The following is a 15,469-nucleotide window of genomic DNA, read 5'->3' on the forward strand; positions in this document are numbered from 1 at the left end:
ATAAACCTGTCGTGATTTGGTCAATTCTCCCCTTAACCTCCACTGCTGTATCAGGAAACAAAATCAGCTTCTCCAGTCTCTTGCTATTCATGAGGTCCCTCAAACCTGGTCCCTTTCCAGTATGTCTTCTCTGCATCCCTGCCAAGGCCTTGACAGCCTTCCTTCAGTGTAGTGCCCAGAACTGAACACTCCATCTGGGGCTGAATCAATGACTTATAAAGGGTCAGCATAAAGTCCTCGCTTTTGTATACTGTTCCTCTATTAATAAAGCTTCGAACCATACATTTTTTAACACCCATCTCAACTTACCCTGCTGTCTTCAAAGATTTGTGTACCTGTTCCCCTAGGTCTCTCAGTTCCTCCTTTAAGACTGCATCATTCCGCTTAGCAATTCCTGTCCCCACTCTTCCTCCCGAAGTGCATCATTTTTAACACAAGAAATCACAGCTGTGTGGGATTTCCTGTGGGTCACATTAACTAATCCCCTGGAACATTCGATTGAACTTCTCTGTCCTTGTTCATTAAACACATCTCCCCAAATCCTGTGTTTGTACAGCTGTCAGGAAGCTTCGATTGCATAAGTATCTCTTGCCCAGCACCCATGGTGAGGAGTGGTACTCAGAGCGTGCTGTGAAAATGCCACCCATGCTATTTCGGATCGCTTCCAATTTTTATTTCTGTATCTGACTGAATTCATAAGAGTCATCTTATTGGCAAAATTTCCTCCTGTCTTTCTTTCTTTCATTTATTCTGCTTGACAGCGGAAGCGTGCTGCTGATATTGTGGATTTGATCGATTCTGCAGTGAGTGAAGGGGGCAGAGGGTGTGGGGGTGGGGGGGCCTCTGTGACAATCATAAAGGGAATCGAGGAGAGATTTCCTGCTTTTCAAACCTGGGCTGGAGTTTTAAATATTGCAACCTTCCTCACAGCTGCATGTTTTAGACGCGCCACAACTAATCATGTTATTTCTAAATTAGATGTTGCCGAGGTTTGAATTCTCGGCGTAGAACTGAATCACTCCAGATTCATAGAATATGCAGAAGTTTAAATCCAACTTTCATTGATTGATATTAAGTGAAACTGTCCAGTGGGAAGATTGATCATTCACCTGAAAGTGGAAAGCCTGATTTAACGGGCTTGAAAAGATGTTTTATTTGGTAGTCTGTTAATAATGAGAACATGGTTCATCAAGTGAAGCTCACTTGGTCACTGAATTAACAGCAGACAAGATGTGAAGATTATTACACCACTGGAGAAAGTCCTTTAGATTACCTATAGGTATGGAAACAGGCCCTTCGGCCCATCAAGCCCACACTGACCCTCTGAAGAGTAACCCACCCAGACCCATTCCCCTACATTTGCCACTGACTATGAGCAATTTGGCATGGCCAATTCACCTGCATATCTTTGGACTGTGGGAGGAAACCAGAGCATCCAGAGAAAACCCACACAGACACAGGGAGAATGCGTAAACACCACACAGACAGTCACCCAAGGTGGGAATCAAACCCAGGTCCCTGGCGCTGTCAGCTAACCGTGCTAACCACTGAGCCACTGTGCTGCCTTGTGGCTTAAGGTCTTATTCAAAATAGGATGCTTTCAATAAGTCAGCATTCTCTTCAGTATAATTCTGTGCTACTGGTGGGGTGCTCCCTCAGTACTGCCGCTGACAATCACTCTCTCAATGTTGACTCTTTGACCATGAGTACTTTCTCAGTAGAAACTTAGAAACATAGAAAAAAGTTGCAGGAGTAGACCACTTGGCCCTTTGAGCCTGCATCACCATTCAATATGATCGTGCAATTATCCCACCCCCGCTACCTCCCCATCCCCCTTGATCCCTTTGGCCATAAGGGCCATGTCCAGCTTTCTGTGGGAGAGAATTCCACAGTAGGCCTCCAGCAATGCAGCATTCTCTCAGTAATGCCCCTCCAGTGGACCAGCTCTGCCTCACTGACATTGCTGTGCACTCAGATTTTCTGTTGGTCCCTGGGCCTAGTTTTGAAACCACGCCCTTCCAACATAAAGGTGAGAATGCTACCCACTGAAGCATGGCTGCAAATCATACTGAGGTGCTTGGTGCTATATAAATGCAAGTTCTTCCTTTCCATTGAATGTGGTAGTGTAGATAGAAAGAAAGGGAGAACTCTAGCACTCTTGGATTAGTGAGAATGGAATCCTTTACATTTGCTTCTCACACCCAGTGAATCATACTCAATATTTTTGAGGACGTAACTACATTTGTAGGCAGGGAACATCTTTGGATATGTTTTACATGGGTTTCCAGCAGCTAATCAGTAAGGTACCATTGAGATTGTTATAAATATATCTCTTCCCTTTGACGGTGAGCAGAGGTAGAGTAGATATAATGAGCTGAACCTATTAATCGAGAGACCCAGATTATGCTCTGGGGACCCAGATTCAAATCTCATCACAGGAGATGGTGGAATTTAAAAATATCTGGACATAAAAGTGTAACAGTGATCGTGAAATCATTGCCAATTATTGTAAAAACTCTTCTGGTTTACTTGTGTCCCTTACGGAAACAACTCAACTCCTAAACTGGTCAGCATGTGACTTCAGACCCACAGTAATGTGGTTGACTCTCAACTGCCCTCTGAAATAGTCTAGCAGGGTGCTCAATCACAAAAAAAATCTCATAGAAATGGCAATGAACTAAGTACTGGAAATGACAACGGCAACCTCAGTCCCCGTTGACCCTGCAAAATCCTCCTCACTGACACCTGAGGGCTCATGTCAAAATTGGGAGAACTGTCTCCCAGACTAGTCAATCACGTCCTGACATTGTCTGTAAGGTATGATTCCATGGGTATGATTATGTCCCACACACCACCATTATCATCCCTGGGTATGCCTTGTCCCATTGGTAAGACAGAACCAGAAGACGGGGCAGCACATTGGTCTACAGTCTACAGTCAGGAGAGGGGGTAGGGAGCTGTCCTGTGATTCCTCAAGGTTTACTCTGTACCCCATGAATGTTCATGGCATCATGGACAAAGAAACTTGCTGCTGATTACCACCTCTCATGCTGCCACCACTTCCCAGCTGATGAACCAGTACTCTTTGATATCAAATTCCATTTGGAGGCAGCTCCAAGGGTGGCAAAGGTGTAGAATGTACTCTCAGTGAGGGGCTTCAATGTCCATCACCAAGAGTGGCTCTGCAACAGCACTAATGACTCAACTGGTAAGACCTAAAGGACATAGCTACTAGACTGGGTCAGGACAGCAGGTGAGGGAACCACCAAAAGGGAAAAAAACATACTTGACCTCATCCTCACCAATCTGTTTGTGATAGCTGCAGATGTCCATGGGGGGGGGGGGGGGGGGGGGGGGGGGTGAGGAATAACCACCACACTGTTCTTGCGGAGACAGAATCCCATCTTCATGCTGAGAATTACCTGGATGGGTGCAGCGCCAACAACACTCAAGAAACTTGACACCATCCAGGGGGACCCTGATTGATTGGCATCACATCCACAAACATCAACTCCTACCATCACCGACCTTCACCCATCGACAGTCCCACCACAAATTACACACAAACTCCATTCCTCACAGTTGGCGCCAGAGTTGTGATATGTTTCCAGTGCTGTTCATTTTTATTTCAGATTTTCCCCATTCCCAGTATTTTTCTTTTGGCTTCAAGAGAACTCTCTCATCTGAATCTAACCCCTAGAAAGTCTCTTGTAAGAAAGGATGGGAAACAATAGAAGGGGAAGCAGATATTATTAGCCTGAATACAGAGTTTTGTTTAATACTCAGGAAACATAGTGACATTGGGTCAGATTCATTTGAGAAACTAATGATACCTGAATGAGCTGATCATTATCAAAGTAGAAATCAATCAGCAACTTATTGTGAGGAGAGATACTCCATGTGTTGTGATTTGTCACGAGTAACCAGCTGCTCCCTCTGCAGAAATAGCCTCTCATTCTTAACGTCCCTGTGACTTCCATGAACATAACAGATTTGCACATGAATTAGCTATTAAACCTTTCCACAGAGAGTTGAATCAAGTAAGTAGCACCATAAGTCACCATTTTAATAATGTGATAATTGTTAATGACTTTCAAGCAGCCCCTCTGACCCAGAAAACAAAGATATAATTCTGAATTGTTGCAGATTTTAATAACATTATCTTTTTATGTCTTTTGAGTCTTCTTTATGCTTTCTTTCCCTCTCTTTATTTCACATTTTTAGATTCTAATCCATCCAGTTTCCTCCACAGTTTTTTTCCCTGTTCATCCTTCCATCCTTGACCCTCAATCATTTCAGAGATGGACTGTTTGTCCTGTCATTTAGATGTTCTCATTTGTGTTGTCAACTTTCACTTCCAGCAACTTTGTAGACAAAACATTTTGAAACCTGCATGATCTTGAACAGGTCTGTACGGGTGCATAGCAAGAATTGCTTCTCCAGCAAGACTTAGTATAGCTGAACCTCCACTTTTTAGCCAGTCCATTGACACTGAGGATCACTTTGGAGTTGTAGGTCTTAGAGTCAGTGATCCATACAGATGTACAGCATGGAAACAGACCCTTCGGTCCAACCCGTCCATGCCCGACCAGATATCCCAACCCAATCTAGTCCCACCTGCCAGCACCCGGTCCATATCCCTCCAAACCCTTCCTATTCATATATGCATCCAAATGCCTCTTAAATGTTGCAATTGTACCAGCCTTCACCACATCCTCTGGCAGCTCATTCCATACACGTACCACCCTCTGTGTGAAAAAGTTGCCCCGTAGGTCTCTTTTATATTTTTCCCCCCTCACCCTAAACCTATGCCCTCTAGTTCTGGACTCCCCCACCCCAGGGAAAATACTTTGTCTATTTATCCTATCCATGCCCCTCATAATTTTGTAAACCTCTGTAAGGTCCCCCTTCAGTCTCCGACGCTCCAGGGAAAATAGCCCCAGCCTGTTCAGCCTCTCCCTGTAGCTCAAATCATCCAACCCTGGCAACATCCTTGTAGATCTTTTCTGAACCCTTTCATATTTCACAACATCTTTCCGATAGGAAGGAGACCAGAATTGCACACAATATTCCAACAGTGGCCTAACCAATGTCCTGTACAGCAGCAACATGACCTCCCAACTCCTGTACTCAATACTCTGACCGATAAAGAAAAGCATACCAAACACCTTCTTCACCATCCTATCTACCTGCGACTCCACTTTCAAGGAGGTATGAACCTGCACTCCAAGGTCTCTTTGTTCAGCAACACTCCCAAGGACCTTACCATTAAGTGTATAAGTCCTGCTAAGATTTGCTTTCCCAAAATGCAGCACCTCGCATTTATCTGAATTAAACTCCATCTGCCACTTCTCAGCCCATTGGCCCATTTGATCAAGATCCTGTTGTAATCTGAGGTAACCTTCTTCGCTGTCCACTACACCTCCAATTTTGGTGTCATCTGCAAACTTACTAACTGTACCTCTTATGCTCGTATCCAAATCATTTATTTAAATGACAAATAGTAGAGGACCTAGCACCAATCCTTGTGGCACTCCACTGGTCACAGGCCTCCAGTGTGAAAAACAACCCTCCACCACCACCCTCTGTCTTCTACCTTTGAGCCAGTTCTGTATCCAAATGGCTAGTTTTCCCTGTATTCCATGAGATCTAACCTTGCTAATCAGTCTCCCATGGGGAACCTTGTCAAACGCCTTGCTGAAGTCCATATAGATCACATCTACTGCTCTGCCCTCATCAATCCTCTTTGTTACTTCTTCAAAAACTCAATCAAGTTTGTGAGACATGATTTCCCACGCACAAAGCCATGTTGGCTATCCCAAATCAGTCCTTGCCTTTCCAAATACATGTACATCCTGTCTCTCAGGATTCCCTCCAACAACTTGCCCACCACCAACGTCAGACTCACTGGTCTATAATTCCCTGGCTTGTCCTGACCATCCCTCTTAAACAGTGGCACTGTGTTAGCCAACTTCCAGTCTTCCGGCACCTCACCTGAGACTATCAAAAGATGAAACAGCAAACTTTTGATGCAGCAAGCAGGTACCACTGGGATTTGAACCCAGGATCTCCTGTTTACTAGGCAGACATTTTAACCATCTAAGCCATGGTACCACAGCCCTCATGTAGGTTATAATGCATTGGCCAGGAATCAAGCCCAGGCCTCCTGCATGGCAGGCAGGAATTCTACCACTGAGGCACCAATGCAACTTGCTATGGTATGGAGATAAATAGCCAAATCAAATCACCCTCACATTAATCTTACAATACAGTAAAATTAAAACACTCAATGGCCCCCAAAATTGACCTCAATGGTTTCCATACAGACTTTTCAAATACAATACAAGACTTAGGGCGGTATGGTGGTTCAGTGGTTAACACTGCTACCTCACAGTATCAGAAATCCTCAGTTCAATTTCACCTTCAGGTGAATGTCTGTGTGGAGTTTACACATTCTCCATGTGTCTGTGTGGGTTTGCTCCTACTGTCCAAAGATATGCAGATTAACTAGATTGGCCATGGGAAATGCAGGGATAGGATAGGGTAGGGGGTTGGGTCTGGGCAGGGTGCTCACAAAGGATTGGTGTAGACTCAATGGGCTGAATGACCTGCTTCCATACTGTAGGGATTCAATGATTCTAGCTGCAGCCTTAAAAAAACAGTAGAAAATCTGTTAAGCATGACTTCCCTTTCATAAACCCATGCTGAATTTGTCTAATCCCATTAATGTTTTCCAAGTGCTCTGTTATCATGCGTTTTCTAACAGAGTTTAGCATTTTCACTTTACTGATGTCAGGCTAAGTGATCTGTAATTCTCAATTGTTTCTCTCCCTCCTTGCAGGCTACCAGTCCCTGGGGACTTGTCAGCCTTTAACCCTGTTAACTGTTTTCGCTGGAGCATTGGAGGCTGAGGGGAGACCTTATAGAGGTTTATAAAATCATGAGGGGCATGGATAGGGTGAATAGGCAAGGTCTTTTCCCTGATTTGGGGGAGTCCAGACTAGGGGGCAGAGGTTTAAGATGAGAGTGGAAAGAATTAAAAGGGACCTAAGGGGTAACTTTTTCATGCAAAGGGTAATGCATGTGTATGGGATGAGCTGCCAGAGGAACATAGAACATAGAACATAGAACAATACAGCACAGAACAGGCCCTTCGGCCCACGATGTTGTGCCGAACTTCTAACCTAGATTAAGCACCCATCCATGTACCTATCCAAATGCCGCTTAAAGGTCGCCAATGATTCTGACTCCACCACTCCCACGGGCAGCGCATTCCATGCCCCCACTACTCTCTGGGTAAAGAACCCACCCCTGACATCTCCCCTATACCTTCCACCCTTCACCTTAAATTTATGTCCCCTTGTAACACTCTGTTGTACCCGGGGAAAAAGTTTCTGACTATCTACTCTATCTATTCCTCTGATCATCTTATAAACCTCTATCAAGTCACCCCTCATCCTTCGCCGTTCCAACGAGAAAAGGCCGAGAACTCTCAACCTATCCTCGTACGACCTACTCTCCATTCCAGGCAACATCCTGGTAAATCTTCTCTGCACCCTCTCCAAAGCTTCCACATCTTTCCTAAAGTGAGGCGACCAGAACTGCACAGAATTACTCCAACTGTGGCCTAACCAAAGTCCTGTACAGCTGCAACATCACTTCACGACTCTTGAATTCAATCCCTCTGCTAATGAACGATAATACTCCATAGGCCTTCTTACAAACTCTATCCACCTGAGTGGCAACCTTCAAAGATCTATGTACATAGACCCTAAGATCCCTCTGTTCCTCCACCTGACTAAGAACCCTACCATTAACCCTGTATTCCGCATTCTTATTTGTTCTTCCAAAATGGACAACCTCACACTTGGCAGGGTTGAACTCCATCTGCCACTCCTCAGCCCAGCTCTGCATCATATCTAAGTCCCTCTGCAGCCGACAACAGCCCTCCTCACTGTCCACAACTCCACCTATCTTCGTATCATCTGCAAATTTACTGACCCACCCTTCGACTCCCTCATCTAAGTCATTAATAAAAATTACAAACAGCAGAGGACCCAGAACTGAACCCTGTGGAACTCCACTTGTAACTGGGCTCCAGGCTGAATATTTACCATCTACCACCACTCTCTGCCTTCGACTGGTTAGCCAGTTTTCTATCCAATTGGCCAAATTTCCCTCTATCCCATGCCTCCTGACTTTCCGCATAAGCCTACCATGGGGAACCTTATCAAATGCCTTACTAAAATCCATGTACACTACATCCGCTGCTCTACCCTCATCCACATGCTTGGTCACCTCCTCGAAGAATTCAATAAGACTTGTAAGGCAAGACCTACCCTTCACAAATCCGTGCTGGCTGTCCCTAATCAAGCAGTGTCTTTCCAGATACTCGTAAATCCTATCCCTCAGTACCCTTTCCATTACTTTGCCTACCACAGAAGTAAGACTAACTGGCCTGTAATTCCCGGGGTTATCCCTATTCCCTTTTTTGAACAGGGGCACAACATTCGCTACTCTCCAGTCCCCTGGTACCACCCCCGTTGCCAGTGAAGACGAGAAGATCATTGCCAACGGTACTGCAATTTCCTCTCTTGCTTCCCACATAATCCTAGGATATATCCCGTCAGGCCCGGGGGACTTGTCTATCCTCAAGTTGTTCAAAATGTCCAACACATCTTCCTTCCTAACAAGTATCTCTTCTAGCTTAAGAGTCCGTTTCACACTCTCCTTTTCAACAATACGGTCCCTCTCGTTCGTAAATACTGAAGAGAAGTACTTGTTCAAGACCTCTCCTATCTCTTCCGACTCAATACACAGTCTCCCACTACTGTCCTTGATCGGACCTACCCTCGTTCTCGTCATTCTCAGGTTTCTCAAATACGCATAAAATGCCTTGGGGTTATCCTTGATCCTATCCGCCAAGGATTTTTCATGCCCTCTCTTAGCTCTCCTAATCCCTTTCTTCAGGTCCCTTCTGGCTATCCTGTATCCCTCCACTGCTCTGTCTGAACCCTGTTTCCTCAACCTTATGTAAGCCTCCTTCTTCCTCTTTACTAGACATTCAACCTCCCTCGTCAACCAAGGCTCCCTCACACGACCATTTCTTTCCTGCTTGATAGGTACATACATATCAAGGACACGTCGTATCTGCTCCTTGAAAAAGTTCCACATTTCCACCACATCCTTCACTGTCAGCCTATGCTCCCAACGTATGCTCCTCAAATCCTGTCCTACAGCATCGTAATTTCCCTTCCCCCAATTGTAAAATCTACCTTGTTGTGCGCACCTATCTCTCTCCATAACCAAGGTGAAAGTCACAGAATTGTGGTCACCATCACCAAAATGTTCACCCACTAACAAGCCCACCACTTGTCCCGGTTCATTACCGAGTACCAAATCCAATATGGCCTCCCCTCTGGTTGGACACTCTACATACTGCGTTAGAAAAGCTTCCTGGACACACTGCACAAACACCGCCCCATCCAATCTTCTTGATCTAAAGAGCTTTCAATCAATATTTGGGAAGTTGAAGTCGCCCATGACTACGACCCTGTGGCTTCTGCACCTTTCCAAAATCTGTTTCCCAATCTGTTTCTCCACATCTCTGCTGCTATTGGGGGGCCTATAATAAACACCCAACAAGGTGACTGCACCTTTCCTATTTCTGACTTCAGCCCATACTACCTCCAGAGGCAGATCCCCCTCAAACTTCCTTTCTGCAGCCGTTATACCATTTCTAATTAGCAATGCCACCCCCCCCTCCTTTTTTACCACCCTCCCTAATCTTACTGAAACATCTGTAACCAGGAACCTCCAACAGCCATTCCTGTCCCTCATCTATCCATGTTTCCGTGATGGCCACAACATCGTAGTCCCAGGTACCGATCCACGCCTTAAGTTCACCCACCTTATTTCTGATACTCCTTGCGTTGAAGTATACGCACTTGAGCCCATCTCTGTGTCCGCAAGTAGTCCCTGTCAGTGCTGCCTTCTCCACAGCCTCCCTACAGTCTTGGGCATCCTGACACACAGCTAGCTTACTTGCTGGACTACAAGTCTGGATCCCATCCCCCTGCCAAATTAGTTTAAACCCCCCCGAAGAGTGCTAGCAAACCTACCCCCCCAGGATATTGGTGCCCTTCTGGTTCAGGTGCAACCCGTCCTGTTTATACAGGTCCCACCTTCCCCAGAATGCAGTCCAATTGTCCAAATATCTGAAGCCCTCCCTCCTACACCATCCTTGCAGCCACGTGTTCAACTGCACTCTCTCCCTATTCTTTGCCTCACTGTCACGTGGCACCGGCAACAACCCAGAGATGACGACTCTGTCTGTCCTAGCTTTTAGCTTCCAGCCTAACTCCTTGAGCTCTTGAATGACCTCCCCACCCCTCTTCCTACCTATGTCGTTGGTGCCAATGTGTACCACGACTTCTGGCTGCACACCCTCCCCCTTAAGGATTCTGAAGACACGGTCCGAGACGTCTCGGACCCTAGCACCCGGGAGGCAACAAACCATCCGAGAGTCTCGCCCATGTCCACAGAACCGCCTGTCCGTCCCTCTAACTAGAGAGTCCCCTATAACTAGCGCTCTCCTCCTCTCCCCCTTTCCCTTCTGAGTCTCAGAGCCACAGACCCCTTCACTGCAGCTTACACCTGCAAGGCTGTCCCCCCTAACAGTTTCCAAAGCTGTATACTTATTTTTTAGGGGAACGACCACAGGGGAACCCTGCACTGCCTGCTTCTTCCCCTTCCCACCTCTAACTGTTACCCAGCTACCTCTGTTCTCCGGCGTAACTATGTCCCTGTAGCTTCTATCGATCACCCTCTCAGCCTCTCGAATAATCCTCAGCTCATCCAGCTCCAGTTCCAGTTCCCTAACTCGTTCGGTGAGGATCAGGATCTGATTGCATTTCCTGCAGACGAAGTCGGCAGGAGTATCGGTGGTCACCCCCACCTCAAACATCCTGCAGGAGGAACATTCCACCGCCTGCGCTGCCATGACTGTACACTTTGTCTTCAAAAACAAGAACACTGAGTCAATAACACTGAGTCACTTACCTGTGGACTTTAAAGTTAGGTTAGAGGAGGCCCTACGAAAGTAGGACCTGGGGTCTAGAACACACCAACTCAAATACTAATCACTTACCTTCCCGCCCAGCTATGCGCTCCAACCTCACTTCCGCTGCCCGCTACAGGTAAGTAATTTTGAAACAAACTGTCTTACCTTAGCTGTAGTCTCCCGGGTTCGCTTTTCCTCGGCCGCTGCTCCCACTCAAAAATGTTAGGAAGTGGAGGAGGCTGGTACAATTACAATATCTAAAAGACATCTGGATGGGTACATGAATAGAAAGGGTTTAGAGGGATATGGGCCAAGTGCTGGCAAATGGAACTAGATTAATTTAGGATATCTGGTTGGCATGGACGAGTTGGACTGCAAGGGCCTGTTTTCGTGCTATATATCTGTATGACTGTCTGACTAATTTGTCTGGCGCCATTTTCTTCTGGCTAAGACTGAATTTCTTTAATTCCTTTCTTTCAGTGGACTTTGGTTCCCTAACATTTCTGGGAGATTATCTGTGCCCTTTTGTTTAACGACAGAACCAAAATGCATGTTTAATTCTTCTGCAATTTCTTTGTGCCCCATTTCTTATTGTAAGATTTATCTACAGTAATTTATTTCTCTTCACAAATTTCTAGAAGCTTTTATAGTCTGTTTCTATGTTGATTGCTCAAATTTCCCCCTCTTGATTAATCTTTTTACCCTCTTTTATTGAGTTCAAAAGTGTTCCCTATCCTCAGTCTTGCTGCTTTTTCTGGCAATTTTATATGAGTCCTCTTTGGATCTAATGCAAGAAACTAGACTAGTTTAAATTCATTCACAGGATGAGGGCACCACTGGCTAGGCCAGCATTTATTGCCCATCCCTAATCTTTAAGAGTCAACCACATTGCTGTGGATCTAGAATCACATCCAGGTCAGACGAGTTAAGGATGCCAGTTTTTTTCCTTTAATGTTAGAATATTAAAACCCTCTCCATCAGTACCAGCAAACAGCCCACTGAGAATATTGGTCCCAGTCCCTGCCCAGATGCAACCTATCCTATTTGCACTGGTCCCATCTTCCCTAGAACTGCACAATGCCCCAAGAATCTGAACGCCTCTCCCACCTCATTTCCTCAGATAGATATTCATCTGACATATAGAACATAGAACAATACAGCGCAGAACAGGTCCTTCAGCCCTTGATGTTGTGCCAACCTGTGGACTAATCTAAAAGCCCATCCCCTTACACTATCCCAGCATCATCCATGTGCTTATCCAAGGACTGTTTAAATCTCCCTAATGTGGTTGAGTTAACTACATTGGCAGGCAGGGCATTCCACACCCTTACCACTCTCTGAGTAAAGAACCTGCCTCTGACATCTGTCTTAAATCAATTACCCCTCAATTTGCAGCTATGCCCCCTTGTACAAGCCAACGTCATCATCCTAGGAAAAAGACTCTCACTGTCCACCCTATCTAATCCTCTGATCATCTTGTATGTCTCTATTAAATCGCCTCTTAGCCTTCTTCTCTCCAATGAGAACAGACCAAAGTCCCACAGCCTTTCCTCATAAGACCTTCCCTCCAGACCAGGAAGCATCCAGGTAAATCTCCTCTGCACCTTTTCCAATGTTTCCACATCCTTCCTGTAATGGGGTGACCAGAACTGTACACAATATTCTAAGAGAGGCGGCACCAGCATTTTGTATAGTTGCAACATGACATTATGGCTCTGGAACTCAATCCCTCTCCCAATAAAACCTAACACACCGTATGCCTTCTTAACAGGACTATCAACCTGGGTGGCACCTTTCAGGGATCTATGTACATGGATTCCAAGATCCCTCTGCACATCCACACTACCAAGAATCTTTCCATTGACCCAGTATTCTGCCTTCCTGTTGTTCTTCCCAAAGTGAATCACCTCACATTTATCTGCATTGAACTCCATTTGCCAGCACTCAGCCTAATTCTGCAGTTTATCTAAGACCCCCTGCAACCTGCAACATTCTTCTACAGCATCCACCACTCCATCGACTTTAGTGTCATCTGCAAACCTACTAGCCCAACTTATTATCCTGCTATTTCTATACATGCTAACACTGGTGGTAATCTTGAGGTTACTTCCTTTAAGGCTCTACTTTTGAAGGGACTTCAGCCCTCTTTTTTTTAAACCCATTTCACAGATAACCGACATGCACCACAATGAATAGCTGTTCACCATCCATCTTCAGCTGTGCCCTGCAGCTGCTCTGAGATATCCACGGAGACACCAGGGAGGCAACATATTGCCTGGAGTCTCTTTGGTGATTGTGAGAACACCCGGCTCATCCCCTTAAAATGGAAACCCTGACCATATAGCTCTGCCACTCACCTGCCTCTCCTCTTATGCTGCAAAATCACAATTGGTACCAAGGTCTGGCTCCCATTGCTATCCCCTGAGACGTTGTCTCTCGAAACAGTATCTAAAATATTAAATGTGTTTGAGAATGGAAGGGACACAGGGGTTTCCTGCATTACTTGCCTTCCTATATGAGTTGGACCGAAGGGTCTGTTTCTGTGATATACATCTTTATGACTCCATGACTCTACCTGATGGTCACCCTGTGGAGTCTTTACCTATAGTGTGACAATACAGTTACAACCAGTAGCTGGGCACACTCCTTGCACACATGATTGCTGGGAAACTGGAAGTGTCCATGACTTCCCACATATCGCAAGGAAAGCAAAGCACAGGAGGGAGCTCTACTTCCGTGACTTCCCTGTATCCTAAGATGGTACAGTTGCTCAATGGTTAGTACTGCTACCTCACAGTGCTAGGGACCCAGGTTCAATTCCAGCCTTGGGTAACTGTCTGTGTAGAGCTTGCATGTTTTCTCTGCGTGGGTTTCCTTCCACAGTCCAAATGTTTGGTGGATTGGCCATGCTAAATTGCCCCATAGTGTTCATTCATGTGTAGGTTAGATGCATTAATATGTATGTAGAGGAATGGGTCTGGGTAGGATACTCTTCAAAGGGTTGGTGTGGATTTATTGGGCCAAATGGCTTGTTTCCACACTGTAGGGGATTCTGTGATTAAGCTCTTTATCTCCCCTCTTTAATGAATACAAGTTATGCTAGGGATGTTTTCCCACTCCAAACATACACTCGAAATTCCACTGTCCCTATCTTATTTGGTTTATGCGAGTGGACTGCAGTTGTTTAATTAGCAGAAAAGGTGCAAATACTCACCTATTCCAGATACTTTCTAATTTAAATCTATTTAAAGATGCACCTGAATGACATTATCTCACTGAATTCACCACTCACGCAACTTCATAGTGAGTTCCTCCCAGTTTTCTTCACATTTCTCCCTCAATGAAAGGCCGGGCCATAATACAGAGATAAACTTTACCTTCCAGTTGTTTTTTCTCATAAATTGAATTCACATTCCAGGAACTACCGCAGTGGGATTTGAATCCACACTCCCGGCCTCTCAGCGATAGTACCATTATTAAGCTCCTGCAGTTTCTTCGTCGGCATTTGCTCACAGAATCCCTACAATATGGAAGCAGGCCATTCAGTCCACACTGATCCTCTGAAGAGCATCCCACCCAGACCCACCCCATCAGTGACATCTTGCATTTTCCATGGCTAATCCACCTCGCCCACATTGCCAATTTAGCACGGCCAGTTGACCTAATCTACACATCTTTGGACTATGGGAGGAAACCGGAGCACCTGGAGGAAACCCACGCAGACACGGGGGAGAATGTGCAAACTCCACACAGACAGTCACCCAAGGCTGGAATTGAACTCTGGCCCCTGGTGCTGTGAGGCAGCAGTGCTAACCACTGAGCCACTGCACTCAGGCAACATGAGATGTCTGTTGCACCTTCTGAACACGCCTTTCCCCCGCTTCATTCTATAGCTCCCAAGCTTTCTAACAGACAACACTAATTTCTAGTCTTCAAATATCGGCTGCATTGCTTCTCAAATAGTTATCCTGCTGGCTATTATTCTTTTATTTTTTACCCTGGAGATTGTGCGTTTGACTTTGTGCAGTAGAATGTTCCTGACTAACTGCATTGTGGACAGACCTTCAGCACACAGACTGGTTCAAGGCGTGATCCTCAAATGGCAATCAAGGGGTGGGCTGTAAATGTCAACCTTACCTGGAATGCCCACGTCCCATGACTGAATAAATAAAAGTAAGAATAATATTGGAGAACCAGAGAGGAAGAGACTGTGTGAAAATAGCAGAGCTCAACTCAGGGACCAAGATCAGCGTTATTTCGTTACTTTCAGCCTCTCTCTGATAAACGGGGGAAGTGTCAGGGAACTGAAAGTAGAAGGAAGAAAAGAGAGAAATGTTGAAAGTGAACCAGATTGGGAGACGGGGAGTGAAAGACTGGAGTTAGAACAAGGAGGGACAGGCACGATCG

At 45.6% G+C, this 15,469-nt stretch overlaps 1 non-coding gene across 1 annotated transcript; it reads right to left on the reverse strand.

Moving 5' to 3' along the window:
* Positions 1–6,040: 6,040 nt before the first annotated feature.
* On the reverse strand, positions 6,041–6,114 carry trnat-agu (transfer RNA threonine (anticodon AGU)). The gene has a single exon. It is a non-coding gene; the product is annotated as a tRNA-Thr (tRNA).
* Positions 6,115–15,469: the final 9,355 nt, after the last annotated feature.

The sequence above is a fragment of the Chiloscyllium punctatum genome, chromosome 20 (genome assembly GCF_047496795.1).
Source record: "Chiloscyllium punctatum isolate Juve2018m chromosome 20, sChiPun1.3, whole genome shotgun sequence".
Lineage (NCBI taxonomy): Eukaryota > Metazoa > Chordata > Chondrichthyes > Orectolobiformes > Hemiscylliidae > Chiloscyllium > Chiloscyllium punctatum.